The sequence below is a fragment of the Gambusia affinis genome, linkage group LG05 (assembly GCF_019740435.1).
Source record: "Gambusia affinis linkage group LG05, SWU_Gaff_1.0, whole genome shotgun sequence".
NCBI lineage: Eukaryota > Metazoa > Chordata > Actinopteri > Cyprinodontiformes > Poeciliidae > Gambusia > Gambusia affinis.
This window is the reverse complement of record NC_057872.1, coordinates 6325551-6338854: the sequence shown is the minus strand read 5'-3', so window position 1 is coordinate 6338854 and position 13304 is coordinate 6325551. Positions and strand designations below refer to the sequence as shown.

Sequence of the window (13304 nt, the reverse complement as noted above, 5' to 3'; positions counted from 1 at the left end):
TCTTTATAGAAAAGTTTAGTCATCCTGAGTGGTGAGCATCTGTCAATTTTCCAGGTTATCCTCAGATTTCCTTTTATATTTAGTTCTTGACATGAATAATAAATAAACTGATAGATGAGAAAGGTTTGACATAAATATACTGCAGTTCTGTTCGCTATGTTTAAGGTTGTTGTAATAATGGTGAACGTAGCTCAAGTCTTTAGTGGCCTATATCAAGTTTTCTCACATCCATCTTTCTGTTACAGTTTCCTCATCCCTGCAAAAGAAAAGCAACCCCACACCATGTTGCTGCCACCACCATGTTGCTAAGACGGGGTGGTTTTCTTCCACAGGTAGCATTTTGGATGTAGGCCAAAACCTTTTTTTTTTTTGAGGACAACTGTCTTGTTTTCTCATTAAAAAGTCTTAACAGCTCATCAAATCGGGATGTTCCTAAAATTTAAAGTTAAAAAAACGAATGTGTGAATGTTTAGGAGTGCATTTTGTATTTAACATGAACAGTGGATGTCCAATATTTTTTCCCCAAAAAGGAACAAAATTAGAGTCGTTTCCAGAAACACATATAAGTTGTTTAACAACCATTACACATGTTTTTAACACTAAAAACCCTCCTTTTCAAATATCAAGGGGTAATAGGTTGCCAAATGAAGATATAAAGCAGGCTGGGAAAAGCACAAACAGGAGGAGGAGGATTATTAAGGTAGTGCATTAACCTTTTGAAGGGGATAATGACGAACCTCTTTTCAGGGACTCCACAATGTGCTGCACCATACAACATCCTGTTGCACTCCTTTCACAGGGATGCACTTCAGTTACTGTGGCAACCTGAAATAAAGTGAAGTATAGCTTTACAACTTTCAAAAGACTCACTCTGGTTGTGGGAACGATAAACAGCCGCAGCTCTAACTTACCATGAGAGCACGTAAGGAAAAGAATTTTAAATTTTAAACGAGAAAATAAGAAAACATTGACAGAAATCCAATTGTACGGATACGTTTGCCTTTTCTGAGAGTTTGTCTTTAGCCACGATTCCCTCGAATGTTGAAAAATATCAAGTCAAACAAGATCTCGTCAGTTAGATTTCTTTTGTCAAAAGAGCCCATTGTAATCAGACAAATTTTCCATCAAATATAGATAGCTGCTTACTGGATTTGTCAATTTTAGTTCTTCTTGTATCCTTGGTTAGTAGGATTTTCACATTAGATTAGCCTGATCTGTCTTCTTACGGTGTATGAGTTAAATTTTTTGTGTTTAATTTGTCACATTTTGGATTTTGGCAAGAGGGGACGTAAAGTCTCCCTCACTAAGTCCTGGGTTTTCTTCTCTCAGCTCAGTACCTGGAAGACCTCCAAAGGGAGGCTACCAGGGGGCAGGCATCCTGATCGGCCGCCCGTAGGACCTCGACTGACTTCTTTCAGCAGCAGCTCCATTTCCAGGACCTTGTTTTTTCAGGCACAATCCATGTCTTCTGACAGAGGGTGATGGGCCAACCAGTAAATCAAGACCTTTACTTAATGGCACCACAACAGACCGGGATGCCCTTGTTTGTCTGTCCATCTTCCGTTCCATCCAACCATCACGCTTGAACGAGACATTTAAGATACTTAAAAGCCCCTGCTTGCCACAAGAGTTGACCCCTGACCTGGAGGTTGCAGTCCACCATTTTCTGGTCAAGAACAATGGCCTCAGACTTAGAGGAGCTGACTCTCGTCCTGGCCACTTCACAGTCAGCAGCGAACCGCTCTAGTAAGGCCTGCGCTTAACGTAAGCGCCAATCTTCAGCCTCATCTTTGCTCTGTCAGTTTACTGCAACCAGTTCTGGTCTTTATCAGTAGAGCTATTACAGAAGCAGTCTTGTTTCAGGAAACGTAGGACGCACAAGCTGCGTTCAACACATTTAGCACCACCACAAAGTTTAGTTCTTATATGGTTTTCTTCACTACTACAAACTTTGTTCGCATAAACCCTGTTGTGCCTCAGAGATCAGCCGAAGCAGACCTGTCTTTACAACCTCACCTCCGGCTGTACTTGTGCCAGTGGGCCTTACCGAGAACCGGTCTCCTTTGAGAGTGACCTACACCTCTGACTGTGCTGAACCAGCCAACACAGCTCTGCTTTAATTCCCCTGTCTGTCATCCCCAGTCATTATAAGCAACTTCCCACAACAGCTGGAAAGAGAAAATAGTTTTCTATCGTCTGCTCTTTGGATCCGCGTATTAAAAACCTACAACGCAAGACAACGTTGAGGGTAATAAAGCACCCCCATTTCTAAAACTTACTGGAAGGCAGACATGGAAAAATAAATAAAAATCTGGTGTAATGTGGTAATAACTCAGGTAAAAAGCTTAGGAAGGAGAGCTCTGTAAATCCCCAAAGCTTGAGGAAACTCCTCGAAGAAGCAAACTGAAGAGGGTGTCGCAACAGGCAGCAAAGACTTCAAGTCGGCGATGGGATCTGTGTCTTTAAATTGGGTCAGTTGCACACGTCGGATGTGAACCTTTTCAGCTTAAGACTCGGCAACCCGGTTGCTCAGGTTTGAGCAAGTGAGTCCAATTCCGAGTCATTCATGTAGAAATATGACCTATAGCACGGAAAAAGGGGAGGAATTACATAAGCTTGAGTGCATTTCCTCATATTTATAGCTGCTCCTTTCCCCCAAAAGGCTGCTCTCTAGTATTGATCCTATTATTTTTCATGAAGCCTGCTTTCAAGGAAACCATATGCCATGGATTAGAATCATAAACATGTCAGAAATTGCCTTGTAGCTTTAATTTAGAGAAAATATCGCTGGGAACTATTTTGCTTCTGTTCAATTAGGTGCATCAACCGATGTGTTTAAATGCGTACGCAACAATCGGTGATTGCTTCAATGGCAACAGCAGCCCCTGGGTAAACATGATGAGCGATAGGAAAAAATTAAATTTTAAAAAATCAGTACAGAAACGACATTTATGTTTGTGAGGAAGAATTTTTATATTTTCTGGCTCCCAGAAGGCGATCAACATGTTTTCCTCTGCTTTCCTGCCATCTGGCAGAATGGCGCACATGCACACACACACATATTATACAGACCCATTGTATGAACTGGAATATTATTCAAAAGTCCCTTTTTTTCAGGAAATTACTAAGTGAAATACTTTATATAGGTTAATTACACAGAGATACATGTTTGAAATCATATAACTGTGTTATTTATGTTAATTATGATAATTTTCTGCTTACAATTAATGAAAACACATAATTTAAAACTAGAATATTACACCATTCCAATAAAAAACCAATAATACAGAAATGTAGCTGTTACGAAAAGTGTGATCAATACCTGCCGAAAGGTTGCGCATTTTCAAAAGGTCGTTTTAATCTGACCAGTGAGCCCAATTGGTATTCATATTTTACTTTATTGAATAAGACAAATATATGTAAAAAAACGAGAATGGAGTTCCAACTTTAAAAAATAAATAAATAAAATTAGTAGATTTGTTACATGTAATCGAATTAAGTTTGTCCAAGTTGGTTTATGACAACTTGATAAACCTGATATGTTTACTTGGATAAACGTAAATTGACTACTTGTATAAAAACATATTCAACTTTTTTTTAAAGTGAGATCACGCGTTTTCTTTATCCACTTTATAAAACTCAATATAGAGATCAATTTCTATGACAGTGGATTTCAAGTAGTAAGGAGGTAACGTCTGAAGGCATCAGCTGAATTATCTTAAGAGGTACCGGAGTAGAGTACATAAAAACACACCAGAGTTGCTACAGAACATTTTCTAAATTGGAAAACCCTGAATCCACGTTCCTCCTATTATTAAACATGCACTTTATGGTGTTAGCATCTCAAATAAAATCCCACTGAAATTTGTAGTTTTTGGTCACAACATGACAAAATGTGTAAATGTTCCACACAGTGGCGCAAAAGGGAACGATTTTCCCAAAGTTGAGTTTTCAGTCTGAACTCTTTGAAAACTCCCACAATGGCCTGGTATGTAACATTGTTTAGAAAGATTGGAGATGTTCTGTACTACAGTCGTATCTTCTTCTGAAACTCTGTTTGCTCTGAGTTTCTCCATCCAGTGTCGTTTGCTTCCTATTGAAAAGGTAAACATCGTAGTTCATGCTGTCGTCTTTAGAATCACTAATATCAAATTCGACACCAGGAAATAGTGTCTTGACAACTTTCCGCACTCTAGTCGTTATCAGATATCCAGCCCCAAAAGTCAGGGGGAAAAACATGGTGGCTGCTAAGATTTATTGTGACCTTCTAGTTAATGAAGTCAGAGAGGCTCAGAGCACACAGGAACTCTCCGGTCCACCAACACGTACAAACAGGAGCGGGAGGAGTCGGACTGAGATCACTCCTCTGTCAGATTCTTTTCTACTGTCCTCACTTCACCAACAGAAGCGTCCGTAAAATTAAATGATCTTGGGGAGAAAATGCAGCTTTTACCTCACTGGATATTAATTTGATTTAGTCTCAGGAGAAAAAAAAAACAAAAACAATCTTTGTAGCCATAGTCTCAACAGGGATATTTTTAGACACACCTAAGTTAGGTTTTGACTCACGTTTGTTAAAAATATTAGCGAAGACGGCTTTTTCTTGGTTTGACAATTACGTTAGCCAGTAATTCATCATTCTGATGTATACAGACATTGCTGTGTCAGTAATAGATGACTTTTTCCAGAAGTAGGTGGTGTAATCCCAGTAATAAATTGGTCTTTGATAGCATAAAACCCATTGGATTTTATTTGGCTGCCTGAGTTAGTCTCCTTAAATGACGGCTGGCTTAATGTGACAATTTGTGTTGGAGTCGTTTCCATCTGTATTTTAGACGCGCAGCAGCGACTGAAGGCTGTGATTATCCAGGGATTCTGTAGAAACTGTGCCAAGTGTAACATTTTCTTTCCTTCCAGGAATAAAAGCTGCAGAGTTCCATAGAACTCTCAATAGCTGCGTTTCTATAAAACTTAAAATGAAGTCAATTTGCTTGATGAAAATACAGCATTTAAAAAAAAAAAAGTTTTTCGAGAAAGCTCTGGAGCTGGGATGAGGTGATTTTCTAGCCATAATGAAATTTGTGTATTTTTGGGAAAAAACCGAATGTTACCACTGATGGAAATGACGAAGAAGACGACAGGAAGCGGTAGGAGGATGATGGAGCAGGAAGGGAAGACCAGGAACAGGTAGCGCGACGGCCATAAAAGTGAGGGATGTAGGGAAGAACGACGAGAACTGAAGAGCCTAGAGGCAGAGATGGACCTGACAAGGACCAATCAGAGACAATTGGAAACAGCTGAAGGAGAGTGAAGCCAGAGAGGAACTGGGAGACAGATGACGGCTCTGACTGGGAACCAACAGGCGGACCGAGGGGAGGTGAAATAATAAACACTGAGGCTAAACAAGAGCTCAAAGTAGAAATAAATCAATGGGGGGGAAGCATAACAATCATCAAGGAGAGCAAAATCTAACAGCACAAAGAACAGAACCTAAGAGTAAATAAAGAAGCAACATAAAAAGGCCTGAACAGATACGGAAAAAGCTTCGAGACAGTAGCAATTAACTGTATATGGCGGAAACAATGAAGGAACACAAACATAAAACCCAAGAACAACAGCAATCAGTGAACGGACGGGAAAGTTACCTGGAAGTAGCTTTTAGTTGGTTGGGGACGTGTGAGGCGACACTCTTCTATAAAAGACAGGAGCTGTTCCAAGTGAAATACATTTGAAACGTTAATTACTAGTTAGCAATCTGACTCAGTGAAGGAGAATAGAGCCGTTTCTTACCATGAGCACAACTCATGCTGAACATGGTGTCATATTAAGGTGTTAATGATCATTTGGGTCAGAATAATTACCAAGTGAATGCAGCTGGTTCCCTCCCCTTTATGTCCAGCTTCCTCCTGAGTTTCTCACAAACTATGGTGGGTGTGAAGCATTTTATGCTATAATTAGCAAATAAAGAGTCTAAGCTGACCCCGAGGGCGGACGGGGATGCTCCGAAAACAGACAGTTTAATTTGGAGACTGTTTTAGAGTTTAACAGTAGATGTGTGTTGGAGAAGTAGTCATACCTCTTGAACTTTATGCTTTTGTTACAATCACAGACTTCATTGAATTCTGTTGGGATTTAATGACACTAATACAAAGTAATGTATATGTATATAAGTAATGTAAAGTAATGTGTATTTGTGAACTGAAAGGTAAAAATGAAACCTCTTCTGTCGTTTATTAAAATAAACCTAGAAAGGTTTGCATACTTTTCTAGGTTTTGTAGTATGGCGCACGTTTAGGGGTTGTAATTGTCGCCTCTTATTCTTGGCACAAAAAACCTCAAATTCATCGCGATTAACAGTTAAACTTTCAAATCTTGCCACAGATTCACTCAACAGATTTAGCACTGGACATTTTATTTGGCCATTGTGAAACATTCATTTGCACAATGTATTGCAAATTTTTTCTTTATCAAAAATATAAACATGAACTATATAAATATTGGTAACAGCATATCACTCTGTTTAAAATACACTGTTGGAGAAACAAAACTTTATTATCAGAGGAAGTGAGCTCTGCAGGCAGTCGGACAGAACACAGATGTGCTAAAGTGAAGGGAGCTTCAGATAAACCCTCTGTCGGCCTGCAACTCAACAGTTCAGCAGAACGTTAATTCTGAAGGGTATAAATTATGTTTCTGACTCATTTTCAGCGTGTTCTTGATGCTGACGAGAAAAATATCAGCAGCTTTACAACAAACCGAATCAGCTCCTGCTAAACAAACACTGGATTGTGGCCATGTTGAGCCTCTCCTGCGCGCCCAGCCGCCCCAGGCTGCTCCAGCCCAGATAAGTGTGCTAACGGGTGGAGGCTATGGGCTGCTCAGGAGGCGAGAGCAGATAAGGAGTGTCTGAAGGAGAAAATTCTTTGCTGGACTCTTTCTTTTTGTTTTGCGCTGAGGCTTCCCTTCTCCTCTCTGAGCTCATAGAGAGTTCCTGCTAAACAAAGTTGAGGAGCTGAGGGGTACAAAGGACTCCCAGCTGCTTGGTAAACCCGCTCACCTTTCCTCCTCTGTGGTAATTTACTAGGTCTCCACACATTTAGACAGTCGGGTTTGCTCTGTCATGCGGGCCTGCGCTCAATCAAGAGGCTGTTGGCTGGGCAGAGCAGGTAAGGTATCCATCACTCTGTCTCAAGACCGATTCAGGAGGAGGCATTTCCCACTTGAACAAGACAGGAAGCTCATACTAAATTCCACGCTGACAGACGAAGAGTTATTCTTAGCCAGAATTTTCAAAAAAGGCAAGCCGTGTGGGCCTTGTTTTGCTTTTCACAAAATGGTCCTGCAGCCGTCGGACCAGTTGCAGCCGAGACGTGACCCTCATGGGGTTTGGTAATGCGTAGCTGGGATGGCAGCAATCAGACGTACAGCTGAGGTCGATGAAAGCTATTAATTAAACGGAGCACAGGACCAGAACTGTATGGACGGTTTCTGCACATGTTCCCTAACGAAGAAAAAAAAAAAAAAAACTTCAAGACCTTTTTTTCCCCTTAAGTCTGAGAGTTTTTGAGAACTCGTTCCGAATGAATAAACTTCTGACTCGTTATGACAAAGATGTGCCGGCCTCTTCTGAGACCGGCACTCGGAGGGAAACCTTTTCATTCGGCATGCACGATGGTCCTCGGATTCAATCTGGTACCGTTTTCTTCTTCTCATTCTGAATTCTTTTTAGGATTCTGTTTTATTCGCGTTTAGAACCAAAAGACGGATTGCTTCACCCTTAGCAGATTTTATGTCTTCCCGTCTCTCTCTACACTTCTTTCTTTTCAATAGTTTGCTGACTCATTTCAACTATTTATATTACCTTGTCATTCGTGCTGCGTTCCCATATGTTCACAGACCTTACTTGTCTTCTACATGATCCATTGTGCTCTCAGATCTAACGGAAAGTAGAAATTTTCGGGCAAACAATTTCAACAGTGGAGGTTAAGCCAGTTCACCTGCAGGATCAGAGAAAGCGTCTCCTTTGTGGAATCTATCATTACTTTTGAAATCTTTTTAATAATTTTAAATACCACAAAGTCACTGACTACCCAAACGGTAGACTGAATATTTACTTTTGATCCAGGGTTCCTTCAAAATCTCCCTTAGGCCGGCATAGAGGAAAACCTCTTGAGAGTTTTTCCCCTGTGGTAAAGATGTCACGTTCTCCCCAAGTGAAACTCTTCTTCTTCTAGGCCATGAGGTGAGTTAATGCAGTGCATTCTGGGATTAATAGTTTTGTACGTCAGTCTCTTTATTCCCTGTATGCAGTTCAGTCCTTCATGTCTGAAGTGACAACAAGGACATTTTGAGACAATATCCAAGTTTCTTCAGAGCACACGTAGACACGGGGGGATTGACGGTCTTGAAGAAGTAATCAGTTTGAGCAAACAACATGGCAGCTTGATTACCATAACAGGCTGCACAGCGTTGAAGTCGGTGGCAATGCTGCTGCGCAGCAGGAAGTTCCTTGGTCTGAATCGGGTTTTTCTGCATGGACTTTGCATGTTCCCTTGTGCATGGGTGGTTTCTCTCCAGGTTCTCCGGTCCAAAAACATGACTGTGAATTCAATACTCCAAGTCGCCTCTACACGTGGGTGTGTGTGTCTCTGTATCGCCTGCTGATGGACTGACGGCCTCTTGAGAAAGAAATCAACTCCAACCTGGCAAATCTTTGGATTCATAAGAATGTTTGTGCTTATGTTTCTGATTCTAAAAATGAATCTCAGACCTGGAGATGAAGTGTCCGTACGTTTTCAACCACCACAATGAATAACTGCAGTGCAGCAAACGGTGGGCAGTGACCTGGCAGGCGGAGATTGGCTGGGAGCACAAAAGGCTCGAAATGACAAGTTTCATCGGGGACTCATGGGACAGAAGGTTAACTTGGAGTGAAAGAACTTTAGTCAGACTGTCACATCGTTCAACAAGTCTTCAAGGTTTGGCATGTTGTACATTTATCAAATATTTGGCCTGAATTAGTTTAAATTTGAGCTCTTCTTCTTCTCTCTCATCTCAAACCAGTCTAACCATTGTTCTCGTACCTGATGACATTGTCTGACGACATTCTCTGAACACTCTGTAAACCCACGGGCTAGCTGCGACTGAAAAGACCTGCACAACCACTTCAGCAGGCTGTCTTCTCCTCGTCTAATTTACATAATTTGATCTTGTACTTAAAAACAACAGACAACACATGAAGTCCATAGCTCAGTTTCAACAGACACTACAAATCTTTCCAAGAAGATGTCAACAAAAGCTCCCAACAGACATGAAACTCTTCATTGTCTACAGTGTCAAGGGATGAACATCCCAGGTTACAGGAGGAGTGACATGACATATGAGAGGTAAGTGTATATGAAGGCAAAATGGATAATCTTGATCACATGTGACTTGATCTAAACAGGCCCATGATGTGCTAGCTGCATGAAAGTCTTAGGTATTTGGGACATGACCACAAACTGAGTAGTTCATTTATCTTGGTGATTTGCTCTCTGCGTGAGACTCGTTTCTAAATCTCACCATCTGATGTTGGATGTAAATGCTTTGCAGTTGCACCTTTTAACCTTCCACGGGTTTTACAGAGCCACAGCAGTGTGTGTCCGACTGTAAACAGCAAAGTCTTCACTATTTCCTCAACAGCGGGACGTAGATGTTTCTGTCGGGGACAATCAAAGGATGGACACTTTTTTACCAACCGAGACACCTGATTCACCGATACTCCCACCACACCCCTCCATGATATGAGCTGTGTCGTTTAAAAAAAAAATAAATGAAATCACACACGCCAGTCTGCATGTCAATTTGGCTGGCAAACTAATTTTACAGCTTCATTTGCAGAAACTCCAGCCGTTTCTTAGAGTTTTTCCTCCTTTTCTCCTGGGATCAGCATCTATGGATCCGCAGAGGCTTCGCAATGAGGATGGTGCTGTTCTACAGACGAAAACAACTCAGTTAACTGGAAGGAAACACATTTTGCACCATAGGTCACCACATCAGAATGATCAGGATCAGCAGCTTGCCAGCACACGGCGTTTCTGTTCACCTTGACGAGCAAAATCGCTCAACAGCCTGCAGTGTTTTACACCTGGACGTCAATAGTTGTGTGAATTAATTCAAGACGATAACTTATGAATTAGAAAAAAATTGTTGCAAGCAGTTGCAATTAAAATGTAGATCTGTAGAGTTGGAGGACCACACGCTCACTTCAAACACAAAATCTTACCGAGTATTTTTTTGTGTGTGTGCTCAGTTTCAAGTGAAAATATTTTAATACACTTGAAATGAGACAAAAATAGCTCACAAGTAACCTTTTAGAAAGATAAAGTTGCTTGTTTTAAGTAAATAATTCCTTGATGTTAATAAAAAAAGAAGCAGTAATTCCATTGGCAGATTACTACACATGTAATACATATATATACAGATAGCTGACGACGCCACAGATCTGGTGAAGGGCAGAACCCTGAGAGCATTAGAGGCTGTTATTCTTTCTCTGGCATTCAGGTTGAGCATGTTTGCCTGCGGGTCTTAAGAGCCAGGCCTCTACTCTGAGAGGTGCTTGTGAAGAAGATCGGGTACCTGCGCCTTCGGAAACAAAGCAAATAATCCATTATCTGTGGCGCTTCAAACAAACAAACAGCGTCACACAGTGTGTTTGCTCTGCGCGCGCTAAACACAAATTACTAATTACAAGCTACAGGCCAGGATTAGTCATCCCTCAGACTGTCAGCGGCAGAGGTTTATTACAAACCGGCAGACAAATTGCTATTCTTTGTTTTCCCACATTAAAACTGAAAGCCGTGTTAAACTATCTGTCAGCGGAGTGGTCGCTATCAGGCGGCAGCCAAATGCGAGGCGACATGTGGAGATAAACGTTTTGTTTTGTTGTTGTTTTTTTAAAGAGTTAAAACATGTCAGTTTGCAGCAGACACCGACCGGAACACACAGCTAACGAGCTCATGTGAATTAGTGACAGTGAAGGAGTAAATTAATACCCTAATGGTTACCAAAGGAAAGTTCAAACCTGCTTTTTATTTAAGCTTGAGCAACACTGCCTCTTTGTGGTTTCGCGTGGTACTGCAGCGACTGCTTAGAACTGGCGGGCGGAAGCCAAGATTATTTACGCATCGCGTTTCAAAGTGCTTTTCAGTCTTTTTCTTTGGGAAACATCAAGATTATGAATGTCCTCATCAAGCCGGTTGTGACAAAGCTACTTATTAAAAGATTTCCGGACTGTTTTGTACTTATTAAGATCAAATTCTATTTATTTTAACATCTTTTTACACTGATGTATTTTGGTACAAAAAGTGTTTTGATTTAACTTATTAAATAATACTTAAGCACACAACTTAAGATAAGCACTCAACTTCAACTTCTGAAAGGCCACTTTTGACCCTCATCCCTAGACTTTGGTCAAAAATTCAAAATTTCTTTAAAGTTAAAACAAATTTAACTTTTCCACATGTTTTGCCTTGGATCAGATGTGCAGAGTTCCTAATGTGAGCATGGGAATAAAAGTTATAAGAATTGTATTGTATCTACACTCACTTTCTTAATTAGCTATTTGTGCACCTCTGGGTTTTTTTTAAACACAACTTTAAATAATCCCAAAATAACTGCGTTGTTAGATTTAGATTTATTCTCATTGCCTTGAGAATCAATTAGGAGTTTCTTCATTCTAAACAAGTTCATTTTAATACACCAACGGGTATTAAGCAACACTTTCCACTGTCTGTTACTTAAAAGTTAAAAGTTTTCATGAGAAATTCTTTTCCTTTCACTGACCCTCACATATATTTTCTTTGTATAATTTGTAGTTAAGCTAATGGCAGAAAGTTGCATTTTGCTGAATAAGGGTTGTTATGGTAATGTTTTAGGAGCAGCCATCTGATAGGTTGTCATGTTATATGTGATCCTGTAGATGGCGCTGTTTTACAATACAAAAGATTAAAGACGAGAAGAGGCGCAGTGATAGATGACTATCATCCACGCCTTTTACAAAGCAGAATCAAAATAATAATACATTATTTCATGACATTTTTACATAAACGGCCTTAAATCATCCCAGATCATCTCAACATAATCTAAATCTGAACTTTTATGGAGCCGACCAGGTCCTGCTACAGCAAAGCCTCCCCAGACTGCCACACTCACCAAATTTATTCACAGATTATATGAGGTTCTTTTTCTTAAAGGCTGTTTTTGGTTTACACCAAACATATCCTCAGTTCTGGAGTCCAAACAATTCAAAAACCATTGCTCCAGGAATCAATTTGTTGTTAAATCCAACTGTACTCTTATATCTATCTAGTTTTAGAGTCTATATTTGATAATCGGCATGAACTACTTTTTGCCTCAAAAATAAAGGCTTTCTTAAGCTGCAAACTTTATGCAGAAAGACGGCAAGTGTGGATTTCTACCAGCTGCGCCACTGTGCAGCCAGTTTGGAAAACATGAGCATGATCACGTGACAGCAGCCCTTTGTCAAACTCCTAAACTGTACACTTTAACATCACCACAACATGTAAGATGTAGCCTACATTTAGAGGAGATTTCATTTGATCCGCATTACAATAATATCACAGACGTCCACCTGGGGGACACTGCTTGCCAGTGGGGAAACTGACCCACTTTCAAACCAAAAAAAAAAAAAAAAGAAATCCCCTCGTCATCAGTAGCAGAGAGGGAACAAGCTTCGGCTGCCGACTGGGATGTAAAGGATGCTGCAGAACAAGTGAACGGTAATTACATCTGGGTATCAGCGTGACGTGTTGAGAATTTTGGTGACTCATTTAGTGTCGATATAAGTGAGAATCAGTTATGCAACTACATTAACATATGGTAGGGTGGAAGTGGAGTCGTTTTATTTTTAGCTCCGTTTAGAAATTACCACTGAACAAGTGTGCAAAATGGATCATTGGTGGCTTTTACAGATGGGATTTAGCCTCATATGTGCAGAAGCAGTATTTTATGGTCAAAGAATTTTAAATAGTGGCTCTAAAGCACTCAGTGCTGTCAGCTCCATCACCCAAGGGATGTCTGAGGCAGAAGCTTTTATCCAAGATGCCTTGGAAGCTTTCGGGAGGCTAGCGACATTACCCTACCATTCAGTGTTTCTATTTATTCATGAACAGAACTCAGTCGGCTGAAGAAACTTCAAAACTTCTAGATTTTCCGACAAGCCTCTTACATAAGCCATACGCGACAGCTTACGGGTCCAGACAGGAATTCTGGTCACCGTGAGATTAAAACATCTGGAGTCTGAA

The 13304-nt window shown here is 40.5% G+C and overlaps 1 long non-coding RNA gene across 1 annotated transcript; it reads left to right on the top strand.

The window, feature by feature from the left end:
• The first annotated feature begins 8831 nt into the window (after nt 1–8831).
• LOC122831762 lies at nt 8832–9766 on the top strand. Its single transcript, XR_006370760.1, has 3 exons — nt 8832–8978; nt 9064–9386; nt 9682–9766. It is a non-coding gene; the product is annotated as an uncharacterized LOC122831762 (long non-coding RNA).
• Nucleotides 9767–13304: the final 3538 nt, after the last annotated feature.